The sequence below is a fragment of the Larimichthys crocea genome, chromosome VII (assembly GCF_000972845.2).
Source record: "Larimichthys crocea isolate SSNF chromosome VII, L_crocea_2.0, whole genome shotgun sequence".
Lineage (NCBI taxonomy): Eukaryota > Metazoa > Chordata > Actinopteri > Sciaenidae > Larimichthys > Larimichthys crocea.
In genome coordinates, this window is record NC_040017.1 from 8,330,947 (window position 1) to 8,347,452 (window position 16,506).

The window sequence follows — 16,506 nt, forward strand, 5'->3', positions numbered from 1 at the left end:
ATGCACTATAAATATAAACAATATGTGAAGTGTCTGTGCATTACCAGGGACAGCAGATAACGAATCAATCACACAAATCAAACACACACATTCATGTAGTGAATCACACACATTCACTACATGAATATGTAGAGAGCCTTGAACAGGAAGAGTTTGAACGCTGCACAAAATATAACTTATGTGGTTTATTGCTCACTTTTTGTACAAATATTGTGAAGACAGCAGTGGACAGAAACATAATGACAGATTTTTTTTTTAATGCATATTGTACTTTTAGGCAAAGTCTGTCGTAACGATGAAGTCATACCACAATGAATCCTGGGAGTACCCCGGCTGTGCCTTTTATTGACCCATAAACGTGGAAGCGTTAAGGCGTCTGGGTAATGTAGGCCTGTTGTGTTTTACCTCAGTAGTCTATGAGAAACTCAGCTAACTTCCAATGTTGTGTGCGGTCTTCTTGGAGACCCTGTACTGTATATGTTCTCGAGTTACCGCGAAATCCAGGAAATTAAATTATTCTCTCTGCCCTCTTTCCCAAACATTGGCCCCAGAGGCAGGTTAAAGAATTAGAGGTTATTAGACAATCACTTGCCAAAAGACACATTATGCAATAACAAAGAGCTGTTACAGACACATGCCTATATGGTATACATACATAGAAATCAGTTCCTGTGGAGCTCACCCACCAGCTTATATATGAATATAACCAATAAGAAGAGGCCATTTCAGTCTAATTGTGACTTCTTTCAGTCGGTTTGTGTGAATCTCTATTCAGTTGGATAAAGCGATCACAGACGCAGATTGAAACTGGCACTCTTGTCTGTCCAGCCTGCATACTCTTGTCTGTTTGTCTGATGCTCTCATTGGCCCACTGCCTGTCTGTTTCTCTTTAACCTTGTCTACTGCATCATGGCTCATATCCCAGACAATCAAGTCGTCCCTGGAATGGATTATTGTACATTACGTTTCTGAATTTCATGGATGATAGAGACGACTTTTCTACCCCTTGTCTCCAGCGGTGCATTTTATTGATAATAGGCATCTCCTACTATTTGAATCTCTCAGTAGCTGCTTGTAGATGTAACTATGAGCTTTGATTACCTTAAGTTATTCCTGGTCGATTGTCTCACTGCTGCATTCACCAAATTCTGCAACCGCTCCTGTGCACCGTATATTTGCCTGACAATCTATCTAGCAAAGCTCTTGCTTTTCAGCGAGTCTTTGAATGTATATGAAATGTGGGGTGTGTGTCACGTTACGCCTTCTACATTTAAGTAGATTAAAGATAATTTGGTTCTGTCAATCTAAATGTATAAGGGCTGGAGTAATGTGGAGCTTTGTGTGTCATTTGAAACCAGATAGTGCCTCACACAGCCCGCCATAGGTATTTTTAACTTAAAAGTTTATAATGGGACAGAAAATCATTTTTAAAGTGTGGGCTGCCTTTTTCTCTGAAATATGTTAAATGTAACAGCACCCTTATTGCATTCAAAGATACTTTTGGTGGTTCTGGTAAAACCTAGAACCCTAAAAAAACCAGTGATTCTCAAACCAGTGTACCATGGCACACTTATTAAATTCCCAAAGTCAAACAAACATTACATTGAGTTAAAGTGAATTAAATTAACCTCTGACCACCTCCCCTCTGAGCTAATGCAGTTTCCCTCTTAAACTGTCTTAATGTCTTGGCCGTCTACTCTCATATGACCACGCAGAGCTTCAGGTGACATTTCCAAACAATCACTGAATAGTTGTGGCTTAAAATACAGTTAGCATGTGCCACGGCCTAATGAAGATTGAGAACCACTGGTTACACAGATTTGTAAATGCTTTTGAGAAGCCCAGAATTATTGTTGGGTTCGGTTTACCAACACTGATCGGAGCCTTTAAGGTCTAGACTGTTCCTTTTGTGTAGAAATCTTGTTGTCTTGATGATGTCATCATTGTATTATAAAGAAACTGCTAATTTATCCTTGTAAAAAAGTGACAATTTTTTTAAAAAATCTTGTTTGTTATTTAAAAACACTTTTGTATCAGAAGAAGATAATAAATAAAAACTTTTTGGTTTCCAATATGTTGATGCTACTTTACTTTATGTTAGCGTCTGTAGTATGTTAGCATGCATGCATTTGTGTTTCAAATAAGTGTGACAGATATAGGGCTGCAACGAATTCCTTTAATTAACAATTAATCTGCTGATTTGTTTCACAATTTAATGATTTGTTTCTCTACAATGTCAAATAATAGTAAAAAAAAAAAAAGAAAAAAAAAGGGGGGCATCTTGGAACATCTGACCAACATTTCAAAACTAAACATAAAATATATTCCTTTTACTGTCCCATTAAAAACAAAGAAACGCAACAAATTGTTCTAAATCTGTATTTTTTGCTTATTAAATGAACCAAAATAATGGCTGATTACCTTCAGCTCTAAATACAGTGAACACCTTAAAGACACTTGATAAAGAGTACCTTGCATCAAATGCCTTAGCGCATCGTGTCAGTTGAGTTAATGGGTTGAACAATGCTGCCACCTCTTGTCTGATGAGACAAATTAAGTGTTGGAGCTTTATGAGACACTAACACTCTTGTTTGCAACCTCTTCACTCGGTTAACTCTACATATCTATACAGCAGCGCCTCTTTTGATCTATCTTGCGTTTCTATTTAACAGTTACTTTGGGTTAGGATAAGAAATGCTCCATAACCGCTTAATTTGTTTTGAATCCACAGTGGAAACACAGTGATTATACTGTGTAAACATTACTGCACCGTCAATCACATCTCATCAGCTATGAACTTACAACCTCACCAACACACACACACATATGGCTCGGTGAGAGTACATACTGAAACCTTCACAGAAGCACACCCACCTCCTCCTCACTTCAGAATTTGTTGTAATTTGGTTTTACAATTACACTTAATGCACGCTAGGCTGTAATTTACCAGCGCAGGGGTAAAATTGCATCTGGAGAAACTGATTAATTCTGGGCATGCTCAAGTGTGTGCGTGTGTGTCGGCAAAAGAGAGGGAGAAGAGTGTCCAAATATCTAAGTCTGCCGCTCAGATTGCCTTCCTGTAATTTACTGTGAGTGAATTGAGTGTTTGTTTAAGAATTCACTCAAAAGCCTGAGGTAAAGGGAAAGTGACAGCATCTACTGCTCTATTGTTTCCAGATGTGGTTCGACTAACGCACACACACACACACACACACACACACACACAAGCAAGCATGTTCACAAATCTGACATGCACATCCACACAAACACAGACAGTAAGGGGAGGGGTTAAATGAGTTCAATGCTCTGAAATTCATACCCTAAATGGTCTGTATAAGAGAGTGCGTATGCGTATGTATGAGTGCGTGTCAAAGCGCACATTACTGTAGTCGTTCTTTCCAGTCTCTCCAAGTTCGCATTTTTCACTGAATGCCACAGGTCATTTTACCTCCAGGCTTCTCCCTCTACGCGGTGGTTTCCACGTTTCTGTGGTTATTCAGAGATTCAGTGACTTGTCACATAGAGATCTAATATAAAAGCTGATTTTTTTCAACCTCAGAAATAACAACCTTTGCAGCATAATCTTTAGATATTTGCACTTGTGGTGACATTTGGACATTTCATACTGTAAAAACAGACACACACACACAGATGTTCATATATATATATATTTTACAAAGCTGAAATGTGAAAGGGCCCTATTAAAATTCCTTGGACTAATATTCCTGGGAATGTATTTCCAGAGTTTGGGTCCCTTGTGTGTAATTGTGTGTATACGTCGTTGTGCATCGGCGTATGCGTAAGGGGGAGAAAGAGCTTTGCAACGAGGCGAATAGGATAAGATAGAAATAACGACGATGAGAAAGAGGAAATCAAGAACAAGAAAAGAAAAAGTGAAAGAAAATATAGAGGCAAAAATAGAGAGGAGAAAGTAAGTGAGACGGGTTGAGTGAGAGGAAGGGGAAAAGGAAATCTGTCATACTCCAACAGCAGAATACTGCAGCTGTTCCCTCTCAGCAATGTTGAAATCATTTTCCCACTGTGCTCAGCGTCTACGCTTGTATGAATAGTTTTGAGTAATGGCCACCACTAGGGATTCTGGGTGACGTAGCTGTCCTGGCCTGAGAGCCAATTTGGTGCAAGAAGGATTTGTAAATCTCGGTTCTCTGGGCCAAACAAGCTAACGAGTTGAGACTGAAATCCAAAAAACCCGGCCAAGAGAGAGATTGGAGAATTATTCACCATGGAGTTGAAACAGAGAGCTCTTTATACATGGCAGGCAGTGTGAAACATCAAGTTTATTTTATGCCAGACAAAGATGTATTGTATGTTTAAGGTCAGGTCAATTACATGAAACTGTATATTCTTGTTGTCAAAGAATAATCTGTATATTTGGTTTCTAAGAGCATTAAATATTGTGTTTTGATATGGTGAACACTATTGGACACCCCTATATATTCCTCACAAAGTCATAACAGCTCATCCTTTTCCAATCCCTGAAACAACCAAACCCAGACTGAAACTCATAAAATCTGCACGTTACACAAGGCAGTTTGATGTTAATGTGTGAACCACTATCACTGCTACACCACAATATACTTTAACACCACTTTGCCACCACTAGATGTCACTCTTTGTCCAGAACCCCATCTGTTGTTTCTCTTGACTGTATTAATACTTGACTTAAAGTTATGTTTTCATTTATCCACGTTTTGTGCTCATTGGGGTAAATCAGAATGAATCTTATAATATTAATTATTGGACCTAAAAATAAATTCAGCATCAGGTTTCAGCATCAAGCTTTCATTGACAAATGCTTGTTATTTTTCTGTCCTTATCTTTTTTTTAATTTATTAATTTATTTATTTATTTTATATACTTTATTAATCCCTCAATGGGGAAATTCTTTTTTCACTCTATTTTTTTATTTACATGCATTTTAACCCGGACACACACATGCAGTACATGTGTGTGTGTGTGTATGTATGTATGTATGTATGTATTTGTACTTCTCACACCAATGTTGGATGTCACAAAATCAGATATCCCTATAACTTCTACATAAAGTCTCTCACTATAATGGTGAGCTAGTGAGCAACCGAGGGATAAAGGCTGGGTTCTCACTTTTTATTATATTAAATTATATTATGAATACATTTTGATTAATAACAACACACTACCGGTACACAGAATGTATTTCTGGCAATAAGAATAAGAGTTTATCTCATAAGGTACATAAAGAGCATTCAGGGGTGCTACTGAATAAATGTGGTACAATGTGGGAGGAAGGCGGAGTGGTTCCGTGTTATTTCAGCAGGACATTTGTCAACTTTAGAAATGTCAACCGGTCAATACGGTCGTTTCACATCTCTACACAATACAGACAGCAGGCTGTATCTGAAAGAAAGGGGGTATAAAAGAAACAAGGAGGGGGGAAACAAAGGAGTGGAGGGGAAAGGAAAATGGGATGGGGGGGGATAAAATGAGAGTGGTGGTGTTTGTGTGGTTATGGAGAAAAGTCAGAGAAAGATTGAGGGAAGAGTCTAACAAGCGGAACATAAATGATTCCATTGTTTTCCCCAATCAGAAAGCCAGTTGGGCAAGCCAAATGACTGGAAATGACTCATACAAACATAAACTATCTCCAAGAGCCTGTCTGAGTTTGTTTCCTATTAGTTTCTTCCTGTGCGTCTGCAAGTACAGAAATAGAAAGCATAGAAAAGTCTGTCCTTGGTAGGTCCGTGTTTTTCTTTGGGTTTCCTCTGCCAGCCATCTTAACCTGCGTTTATCTCAACAACAGCAGGATTTACAGCGCAGGTGCACAGTTTAAAGCACCTCAAACATGAATCAGCTGAGGGGCCATATAACCTGATAGCAAGAAGAGAGCTGAGATCACTAACACACATAAAACAGTCTTACCTTAGGTAATGCGTTTTCCGTGGTTCTACCAAGTGCCTTGAAGTGTTTCTGCGTCTTCATAGTCTTCCACAGCTGCCTTTATCTGATGCACTTTATGTTCATGGGAATAAATAAATGATGTCTATATAAACCGAATAATCACACGTGAAGCAGTTTATCGGGCATGACATTCACGTAACAGTTTGCAGCTTCAGTCTCGAGATTTGTCTTTTTCTTTCTGGCTTCATCCACTCAACTTTAACTTTCATCCATATCTTCCACTCAGACGCCGATCTTTCTGTTTGATTTCATCTGACGCTTCGTCCGTGTTAGGGGTCACGTATTTGACTTTGCAGGTCAAAGTTCACCAGCGGTGATGTGAATTAAACACAAATTAAAAATTCGACCTGATGGGGGCGCTAGAGGAAAAGTTAAGCGCTCACCAAAATGATTATAGCTCATACTGAGAGTCTGTACCGAGTTTAAAAGCGATCCATCCAATAGATAGTTAAGGTCACAGGATCATCAAAGTTATAAATAGTTGTAAATGGTGAGTGGACTGTAGAAAGAAACACCTTTTCTGTCTTCCGATCACTCAAGGTGCTTTTACACTACACATCACATTCACCCATTCTTACAAATCAAAAATCAAATCAAAATCAATGTGTAGCCCAAAGTCACAAAGTACATTTGCCTCAGAGGGCTTTACAATCTGTACAGGGAGTGACACCTTCTGTCCTTAGACCCTCGGTTCGAGTCAGGAAAAACTTGCCCACAAAAACCCTTTAACAGGGAAAAAAGGTGGAAGAAACCTCAGGAAGAGCCACAGAGGAGGGATCCCTCTCCCAGGACGGACAGACGTGCAATGGATGTCACGTGTACAGGACAAGTCAACACAAACATATTGTACAATTACAATGACTGACAAAATGACAATGATGACAGAGGTTGCCATGCAAAGTGCCAACTCAGAAATCAGAAAATCATTCGCTCTGTAAATCCAGTAGTTGTTGAGATATTTTAAGTAAAAACTTTCACATGATGATGATGATTCTAGATGAAAAATCCAAGGACCATATGTCTGAACACATTTAATCTTGTCCATTTATCAGAAGATTGATAGTTTGAGCTCCTCCGGTCTACATGTCAAAGTGTCCTTTCTCCTGAAGGCTGTGCAGGCTTGGCTAATAACACTTAGTTGGCCTAGCTCTTGATATCCTAGAAGACAGAGTCTTCATAGATGTAAAAGTAAAACAAGAGACCTTAAAAAAACCTAAATTTTAATTAGACAGACAGTGTCTCTTTTATGATTTCTTACATTATGAATAATTGGAAGTTGTGTGCTTGTCTACCTTTATTCTTGCATCCTGGGGTGATGCCTCGTGTGTCTGTATTTTGTGTTCTCATGACGTGTTCGTGGGTGTGCATGTGTGTTTTTGTTTACTCATGGGTCAGTGACTTTGGGCTGCTAGTTTTAAACTTTATTGGACGCCTGAATAGCAATGAGACAATTACCTAAAGCCTATGATCCAGGATTCACTGCATGCTGCCTATTAGAACCGGTTCAACACACTGCAGCTGCACCCTTGTCACACTGATATGGAAATTAAGTGGCACACACACACTTAAAAACACACACAGTAACATATCAAAAGTCATCAGATAAGAAATAGAAATGCAGGCAGAATACGAGGAAAGCGGCTAAGAACAGAGGAGGAAAAGAGGCCTGGAGGGTTCATGATGGTAGCCTCATGATGAATAAACATCTGACCTGTTTCCAAGAGTTTGTGTTCTACGAAAAAGAACAATTCCTAAAAGCACTTTACAGAATCCATCAAAGATTACTGATAATGTACTTTTACTGGGAACTTTGACTGCTGCTCAAGTGATAAAAAATGTGACTACTTTTGTACATGACTGCTTCTAAATCTGAATGCCAGATTTGCTTTTTGGCTCTGAGAAATATAAATATATTATTCAGTCTGCACAGAAGAATGTGTCTGAAGTAAACGTACAGATTATATTAGACGTTTGTTGTAATTCAACTTCCGATTCAAGGTAGTATATTTTTCATATGCATATTTTTCTTAGATTATTTATAGGGAGAACCATATGTTCGTCCACCTTAGAGTTTATTCTATTTATACTGCTGTCACCAAATTTTTACCTCATGTCTGTATATAGTGTGTGCCTGTTCTGTGCTGTTACTTGTAATGCTGCTGCAACAAAAGAATTTCCCTTAGGGGATCAATAAAGTACACATTACAGTGAAAATGTGATAAAACAATGGTAATTTGGTATGGGTTTAACTGCAGCATCATCACCTATTTGCTGTCTTAGTATAATAATTCATGGAATGTTTCATTTGAGTGTACATTCAATTAGTTTGGAGAAAAATGACAAAATAAACCCATATGTACTATAAACAATCTATCAAATAGGGATTTGTAATGTGATCAACAGTGAATTGAACTCAAAAATGAAGACGATGTTTCCCATCTCTAACTCTAACCACATGTGTCACTGTCAGCCTCAGCACATGAACACCAAGTGATTGGGGTCATTTGTGAGATTTATTTTAAACCTGTGGCACATATCCAAAAAGCCATTTTTGGATATGTATGTCACAAAAACTGCCTCTGGGTAATGCAGCGAATGTATTATTGGCAGTTTCTTTTTGGAAACAGCTGCAAAACTGGGTAAAATTAAGAAAAAAATATTAATATTCATTGGTAACATGCAATAAAACAAATGCTGATGATTATAGGAAGAGTCGTATATTTTTGTCTGAATTTTCTGCCTCACATCCAGAATCTTGGCTGGCGGGTGTTATTTTATATAGAAATAATGCTGAAAATGATCTTCTAAAACATTTGTCATGTTCATCTCAACAAGCAACAGAATAGTAAGTGTAGGGATTTATGGTGAATTCTGAGAAAGTATGAATACAACAGCTTTATGTCACATTTTACACATACTTTACAGGACTGACACACATTTGAGACCATCAGAGAGACAGCATCAATGTTATTTACACAATTTAGTGATTCCAACAAGCTGTTACACCTCACAAATTCACCCAAAGCTCCGGCTATAAAATGAAATGATCTAAGTGTTGCAGTTGTCTTGTTGCTTTAGGCTTCATATAACAGCCAATTAACAAGTCATTTTGACAGATTATGTGCAACTCTGCTGCCGAGTTCTTCGAAATGCAGTGTGTCACGCAGACTTTCTTCTTGGTGCAGTTACACTGTTCATCTTTTGATGAACAAATGTACTTTGTCAACATTTTAACACATCACAGCAGAAAAAAACACAGGTGTAAATATTCAAATTTCTGACAGCTGAGCTCCATTTTTGCTGCTTCAGTTTCAGGGTTGTTGGTGTTCTGCATGCTGACTCACTGTCATACTCTCATGAGTCATGACCATTAAATTTTACACTGGAATTAATATATTTTAAGACTTTTTAATGACCTACAAGGTAACACCCTGAAATTTAAGTCTGCTGCTTACAGTTACTTGTATAATAATGTTGGCCCTACAAGTTAAATGGCCCATGGCTAACGACTGACATCAGCAGGAGATGAATGTAGTTGGAAAACATGAGCTTTCAATTCACTGATAGGATTAAACAAATGAGAAAGACTGGGAAACCCTGTTTTCCATGTCTGTGGTTGAACTGAAATTGCAGTGGGTGACAGTGTATAATTTGAAGTTAAAGATTCTCATATGGTTATTAAATGCGCACCACACCACAGAGTGTGGAGCAAGAGGAAATGAACGAGAGAACGAGGGGAAAGGAGGAAAAGAGCCTGAGACTGATGAGGCCTATCGTTTTCCATTAGTGAGGCCTCGATCATCTATCTCATCCTTTAATGAGACAAATATTAGCTAGAAATCACACACACACACACACACACACACACACACACACACACTTATGTAAAAACATGTAGACACTATAAAAGCGTCACCTGTTTTCAGTCATTCCAAACAGATACACAAGACACATTATTATAACTGTGTGCACATGAGTGTGCGGATAGATACATGTTTTAATCACCATGTAAACATTCAGCTTTAGCTTCAGGGAGCATAAAGTGAACGAGTTGTTTGCTCACAGGTTATTTCTAATGACGATCATGATGACACTGGAAGTCTAAATGAGAACAAAAGGTTAGTTTCTGCTATTGATGGGGTATTAAACAAATCTGGACTTGAATGTAATGTCAATTACTTCCAGTGCAGGTGTCGCCAAAACCAATAGCTTGAATTTATAAGAAGTCATGACACTGATATCACAGCAGCTAAGAGGTGATTACAGTAGCTCCTCAAACAATCTATTTATGCAGCCGAACTAGATATATCTTTCCTTTCCCACAGACATTCATGTTTGCAGTCTATTCGGGTATGCTGGGACTTCTCTCTCCTCCTCTCTGTTTGGCTGCATCTTCTTGTGCCCTTTCCTGTGATTATACTTGATCGAGTTTGTGGTATTATTGCTGCAGCAGACAACTTTTCTGCAAATATCACAGCTGGCAACAGTCTTATTAGCAGACTAGACAGAAAAAATAAATAAAAAATGCAACATTTTCATCCAGGAAGCAGCTGGACCACTGTGGCTAATCTGATCTCTTCCTTTACTGTCAGTGGTAATAATACTGTGGTATGGTCGCATTTCAGCAGTAAACGGCAGAACAATGGAATTGTTTAGAGCAAAATACAAAGGAAGGACACTGCCATGTTTATATTTAGTTGCATACCTATAGTTGAGGCGGTTTGTGCACAAACTGGACCTTAATTATGTTACCCCCAAAAGGCTTGTGTATGTGTGGTTGGATAAAGTAAACAAAAGATTCAATATTTTAATTGGACAATCAATCATTTTCTTCTTTTTGGGCTCTAATTGGGGCCACCAAATAATACACTGAACCACAAGTATGGCTGCAAACCTGCAACTGCTGTTGACCATAAATGAAACAGTTTTGTTTTGAGTGGGGAAACTGTCAACAGAAAAGTGGCACGCCAAAGTCATAGCATCTCTCATGGGTCATCAGGGAAAACATTACATGCACAGTGGCAGATGCTGCTGCAGATATAAAACTCATGAACTGATGCATGATTTTGAATCATTAATCATGAATTGCTCCTAACCAAACTCACAAGCAGCAAAGGTATTGAATATGGTATTTATTGTATTGTCAATATAACAATTAAGGCTGCAACTAACAATTTTCTTTTCTCAGTTAATCTACCAATGATTGATCATCTCATCATTTCAGAAAAGTCTATAAAACAGAGAAAATGCCCACAAGAGTCAGAGCAGACATGTTTAAATGCATTGTATTGTTTGACCAACAATCCAAAACCCTAAAAGTAAAAATAACTTTTGTGTTTGTTAGTATGTTACTTATTTATTATTATTCGATTTGACAGATTTGTTCCCCCCTGGAGTAAATATCCCATCCCATCTGTCCAATCTAATGCAATCCCTAAGCTTATACCAGCAGGTATAAGCTTCTACTTATACCAGCAGGTATAAGAAAGTGGGATGACCACCATGTACACTTATCTTGGATGTGGAAACCTGTTGGAATAGTTCCTTCCACAAACTGCGGCATCTGTTCAAGCCAAGAAAAAGCCACTGGCTCAGTCCTGGTATGACAACAAACTCTATCCCCTGCCGACTGCAGAGGAAAATAACAATACAGGTGAGTGCTTCTGTCATCCTTCAATGATGCCACCACGGAGCTGTCAGGGAAGGAGAGGGTCTCTGGCACCAAGGCAATACCTCTGTTAAAAATGATTGAATACTCTGTCCTAGAAAGAATTTCTTCTGTGACCACTCATTACAGTCCACCAAGGACAAAACCTGATGTCAGTAACAACAATGTAGGACCCAAGATTTAAGACCATGAGATTTTCTCAGCTAACACAAAACAAATATCATCACAAGGTACTCGACCTGCAACGTCCTCAGCTGACCTTATACATAGCATATGATAAATCTATATCTATATATGGACATGTAGTTAGCTGACATATAATTACACAAACATTATCATGGAAAACAGAACAAATCAGCAAGTTCACAGTATTCACTAGGAGTCTGTCATTCTTGGTAAATAAAAACTGTGGTGCCATCTGGGCGAATATGTGGAGTGTAGCGGGAGACAGTGTGACTGCTGATGCAACAATGCAGAAAGAAAGTACAGTATAAATATATATACCCTCACCTGTACCAGCTGATAAGAATCTACACACAAAAATAATAAATTATGTTCAAAGGCGAGCATGCCTCAATAGTTTTGTTCTACTTAACTGACTTCACTCTCTTGTCTTCCCTCCATATTTCCGAGAACACATAAGAACTTATGACTCACTTGTGCTGGCTGCACATTAAGCTGATTAAGCCTTAATGCATTTACTTGCACAATTGAAGGCAACAGTCCTTGTATTTCTCTTGTGATCATAAGGCATGAAATGTGAGTGCGAATGATTGGTTATCTCTTGGTGCCATTTGATAAGCTAGCGACTTGTCCAGGGTGTACCCCGCCTCTCAGTCAGCCACCGCGACTGGTGAGGATGAGTGGTTACAGATAATGGATGGATGGATCACAAGGCACGAGTCACCCACAGACGTTAAATACTACAGAACTCCACAGAAAGTCAAAGTGCCTTTCACCAGGGTGGACAAAGAAGTTGTGACCTCAATATTGCTTCAGGAACCTCTGAAGTTTTAACAAGCTGTGAAGGAGTTTACTTTCTAAAATTACGCTATGTTTATTTTGGAGGGGGGGATATCATGTATCACCACCAAAATTACATTCACAGCATTGTTGGAGGGTCTTTGTATTTGTTATGAAGGGGAGATCAACGCAGAGAAAGAACATTTTACAGACTTCTTGGTGGCCAAAAGTCTTTAAAATCCCCCAGTGCTCTCCCAGAGAGCACTCTGGGATTCTTGCCTCGAGTATTTTGACAATCCTTCACTCAGTTTTGACCTGGATGACTCGCAAACTTTCAGAAACAACACAGAATTGGTGGCTTTGACAACTAGCTTTACAGACCGCAAACAGTCATTGTTGACACACAATAAAAACACGAGTTGTGTATTGTATCTGCCAGTATAACTCTCAGTTCTCCTCTTAGTCGGTCAGGTGGTGGACCACTGATGATGTGATAATACCTAAATAAAACGCCCTCAAAGCTGACAGCGCTCTGGTTCAGAGTAATATAAGCTGACACTGCTACATCTGTGGTTACTTATTAGTTGTTGCTGTAGGGAAAGTACAGAATAATCAATCAAAGCATACATTAACATTATGCCAATGAGTCTACTCTATGAATATTGAATTACATGATATAACAGCTGGCTGTGTGCTTTCTACAGCTTCTGATTTTATGATGTAGTCTGTGACTCTGTTTGGTTCTAATTTTGTGTTCATTAGGCTTTTGCACCACACCTTATAATCCAGGTCAATATGTTATTAAAAAAGTTAGAACCTTTCAAATATACAGCACCACAGTGTCTGCTTCTAGAAATGCACATCTCCTCTCTAGGATTAGACATTAAAATGCTAAATGCTTATTAGTTCTAGGATTGAGAATTGGTCCTGGCGGGCAGCCTCCCTGCTGTTGAATCGACTCTCCACCACAGGGTGATAAGTGGACAGCACTACACATTTTTTCCAATGATCCACGTCAATGTCCAAAACATATGGCCTCAGGTCTCGTTAAACAACCACAGAGTTAATCACAAGCCCAAGGAGCCCTGGCACTAATTGCACATAATGCCTCACCATGTGTCAGAACAATAGACGTGCTTATGACGGTCCAGGAGAAGCACAATTGAGACCGGCTACTTTGTATTGGTGCTTAGTATCCCACCTCTGGCTCTCTCCAGATATACCATATTCATTCAAGGGTGCTCTGCCCGTTCCCTGTAGACACCCTGCCCATCCCTCTTCCTCTAAATGTTGGGCAAATATTATCACCCAGCACCAGGATAGTCCTGTCTAGTCTTTGCAGGATCCTGCAGAGCAAGCAGGGAGTGTGAACATCAGTTTATCACATCAGTTTGTTCTGTGAATTACAATGATTGAAACAACACAGCCAAGTCCAAGAGAGATTATTGTAACAGAAGTACACACGCATGCACAGTACACACACTGCATTTGAAGTGGGTCCTTGCAAGAAATACACCTGTCTCTGTTGCATGTGCATATATGAGCAACCGTATACACCGAGGTGATTTTTGTAGCAACATCTAAGGAGCAGTCTGCAAAAATCAATGGTAAATTTAAATGTCAGACAAAGCATTAATGTCAGTATAACTAAAATGTCAACAGTCACTCTTGCTTCTTGAATCACCCCACAGAGACGCATGGATGTGAACACAGGCACAAAGACACACACTGACACACCTATTCACAGGCACACCACACCAGTGTTCTCTGCATTTCCTTTCACTTCTCATGAACTAAGTGACTTTACAGTGAGGACAAAGATCAGTCCTCTATGTTTCAAACACTTCAGTATTCTGGCAATTTTCTCAACTAATCGTTAATTAAATGTCAGGAAAAAAGAGGAAAATGTGCATCATAATTCTCTTCAAGCCAAGTGAACACTCCAAAACTCAGATATTCATATTAAAATGCATATTAAAATTTCAAACATTTCAGAAGGTCATTTTTCCTTGAAAAGTGACTTCGTTGATTATCAAAATAGTTGCCATTAAATTTTCCGTCAATTTCTTAATCATCTCAGACCTAATCTCAATAACATTTGGTCACATTTTCATTAAATGTGCTGTTGTAATTCATAAAACCCTTAGAGGATGATTTTTAATGTGTTTGGCAACCGCCTGACCTTAAGAGAATTACCACCAGTCCAGAACTTCCCGTAATGGGGAGATTTTAGTGGAATTTAATGAGCACACATGGAAGATGAAAACCATGCTTTGTGAGCTTTGCTCTGTTTTCACCCATAAGTCCAATCATTTATAATTTAACAGACGGACTGAAATGAAATTTGCGAACAGTTCAGTAGATTCATGATCTTAAGTCATTTAATTTCAGTGGTCACATGGCCTCAGGACAAACTTAGCACTAGAAATGCTTTAAACGCTCCATCAGTCTGTCTCATTATGTTGGCTGTAATGCAGCCTCTTCACTTTTTCTCTCCTCCTATAGGTGACTCTCCTCTCCTTTACCATTGCCTCCCTTTTCCCACAACCTCTTGTTCCACATTTGTAATCCCCAGATGTACTCATCCTCTCCTTCCACCTTAGCCTTATTCCCAGTCATCCTTACCATCCCTCTCCTCCTCTTGTCTTCCTATTGAGCGCTGCTTAAGGCCATAATCTGTCTTCTAGTGCTCACTGCTGATTGGGTCCACAGGGAAATGGCAGCAGGCGACAGGTGGAGCGACAGGGCAGAGGGGCAGCTGTGATTGAGAGCTGATTTTGTGTGTGTGTGTGTGTGTGTGTGTGTGTGTGTGTGTGAAGCTCTCATTTAAATGAAACCTTTCTGTTTAAACACACGTACATGCTCTCTTCCTCTTTCCAAAAACCATACAGGGGTCTTATGCATTATGTATCAATGTGGATGAGGGAAAGAAATAGAGGGGGGTGATTGTCTGTGTCAGTGTGACCAATTGGTTGTAGACTCCCAGTGTAAATCCCCTTTTAGACAGGTACATGGCACAGATCGATACCTGAGATCAAGCTGTGCTCAAGCACATCTATGGTTCACTTTTCATCTGTCTGTGTGTGTTTGTTGCTTTGAGTCCTGCAGTACAAAGAAATATACAACAAGTGTCACTAAAAATAATTGAACCCATGCAATTACACATAAATGGCCAACAATAAATTAAAACAAAGAGAAGAGCACATCACCAAGACAGACACCATGAACAACATTTTCTCATCTGTTTGAACAGCGTCCTCCTTTGGGTTATATAAGCCAAGATCCACTCAGCCTCTTATTGCTCCGCTCAGGTGATTCTTATTTCTAAATCTGAGCATGTTGAATGAGCACTCAGCACTCTGAGCAGCACTGTGACAGAGTTTGTGTCAAATAGCAGAGGGGCTGTGTAGACTTGAATGTAGGTGATGAGCATAGCCAGACTCAGCATGCACCTGTTGGCTATACTCTTGGGAGAAGTTTCCCTTCAGGCCTTTCTGTTTCTTTATTATTTTCAGTTTTAAGTTACAGTTAGTTCAGGTTACAATAGACAGTTTCACAACATTAACCACATGCCAGAAAAGGTGCATCTCTGCCAGACATCATTTCTAACCCTTAAGGCGAACTTCTCTCATGTGCGTTGGCTGTGCAGCATTGATGGGTGTTCAATTTGGGTCACTTAGTGTGCTTGCCAGGTTGTGCATTAAATTAGTGATTAATAAGGGTAACCCTAACTCTGCAAAACGTGTGTCGTAATTTAATTCTGACCCTGAAAGTTAACATTGACGTTTTAGATCAATGAAGATGGCTCAGCTATGAAGCTGTGTTGTCACTGTGCTGAAAATAAATTGATTTGGTGTCGTCTACATTGAGGTAGTTAACCTCAGAATAAGAAGTGACTGTCATTACATGGATTTTTC